Source organism: Talpa europaea (assembly GCF_964194135.1).
Source record: "Talpa europaea genome assembly, chromosome: 8".
NCBI lineage: Eukaryota > Metazoa > Chordata > Mammalia > Eulipotyphla > Talpidae > Talpa > Talpa europaea.
Genome location: NC_140075.1, coordinates 1,699,174 through 1,700,937, shown reverse-complemented (window position 1 = coordinate 1,700,937; position 1,764 = coordinate 1,699,174). Strand labels below are relative to the sequence as shown.

The 1,764-nt window shown below is 41.7% G+C and overlaps 1 pseudogene across 1 annotated transcript; it reads left to right on the top strand.

The window, feature by feature from the left end:
* Positions 1 to 282: 282 nt before the first annotated feature.
* LOC311175887 (olfactory receptor 7D4-like) lies at positions 283 to 1,511 on the top strand (annotated as a pseudogene). The gene has a single exon. The product of its transcript is annotated as an olfactory receptor 7D4-like (transcript).
* Positions 1,512 to 1,764: the final 253 nt, after the last annotated feature.

Below are 1,764 nucleotides of genomic sequence, written 5' to 3'. Positions count from 1 at the left end.
ATAATCACCATTAACAATGTTTGATGAAACTGCCTTTGGTTTCCTCTTTTAGTAATGACTCCTATCAGGCTGTTAACTACAGAAATGGGTGTTGCATAAACCGAATGTAACGCTATTGTGATTGTCATTATGAAGTCTCTTTATTGACCTTTATTTATGAATGAATGTGTTAATATCCATAAAAGAACGAAATCAGATCCCCATTCTTAGAACATTTGGTTTAGTTTCCACTGGTTGTTCATCAAACTCTGCTCCTTCTCTTGCAGTAGACACCCCAACTACATGGAAACAGGAAATCATTCAGGAGCATCTCAGTTCCTGCTCCGGGGCCTCTCCGACAATCCTTCCCTGCAGCCCCTCCTCTTTGGACTGTTCCTGTCCATGTACCTGGTCACCGTGACAGGGAACCTGCTCATCATTCTGGCCATCAGCTCTGACCCCCCACCTGCACACCCCCATGTACTTCTTCCTCTCCAACCTGTCCTTTGTTGACATCTGTTTCACCTCCACCACTGTCCCCAAGATGCTGGTGAACATCCAGGCACAGAGCAAAGACATCTCCTACACAGGATGCCTCACTCAAGTATATCTTTTTATGATTTTTGCTGGAATGGACAACATCCTCCTGACCGTGATGGCCTATGACAGGTTTGTGGCCATCTGTCACCCCCTGCACTACATGGTCATCATGAACCCCCGCATCTGTGTCCTTCTGGTTTTGATGTGTTGGCTTGTCATTTTCTGGGTTGCTCTGGTTCATATTCTTCTGAATATGCAGATGAAATTCTGTGCAGGCACTGAAATCCCACAGTTCTTCTGCGAACTAGCTCAAATTCTAAAAGTAGCTTGTTCTGACATGCTCATCAATAACATCCTCATGTATGTGCTTACTGCCTTATTGGTTGTGTTTCCTGCTACTGGGATCCTCTATTCTTATTCTCAAATTGCCTCCTCCTTAATGAAGATGTCCTCCTCCACCAGCAAGCGGAAAGCCTTCTCTACCTGTGGGTCTCACCTCTGTGTGGTCTCCCTGTTCTATGGGACAGGCCTGGGGGTCTACCTCAGTTCTGCTGTGACTCATTCTTCAGAGAAAAGTTCAGTTGCTTCAGTGATGTACACAGTGGTCACCCCCATGCTGAACCCCTTCATCTACAGCATGAGAAACAAGGATGTGAAGGGGGCCCTCGGAAAGCTTCTCAGCAGAGTATCCCCTTGTCCTTTGTGGGTGTCTGGGCTCAGAAGTTACTGAACATTGTGGGTCTTAATGGTATATATTGCAAATCTCAATATGTTGATGGCCCACCCCCTAAAATAGATGTTTATTTCATTTTGAAAATATTTTTTCTCTTACATATATTTTTTTCTTTTTTATCAGTTACTCCTCATTGACTCATTCATTGTTTTTGTTTGTTTGTTTGTTTGTTTTTTCCCTTTATGGATCCAGTAGGTTTACTTCTGGTCAACTTTCCAATGAGATTTACAACCTCTGACTTGAAGCACTGATAGAGAGTGCTGATATATTTTCCCTAATAACTGTCTTCAAATGTTGAAGTTTTTGGCCCTACTTAATAGTACATTTTTCCATGAATAAAAGAATTGAAAATAACACTAAGATCATAATAAACTGCTTACCATTTCTTCATGTGTATTCAAATTTTCTGAACAAGATCTTTGACGTATTTTCTTTACTAACTTCTCTTTTCAGAAGAGTCTAAGTTAATGCATAATAAACTAGCCATTTAAAACTGAGCCTTCAACCTACCT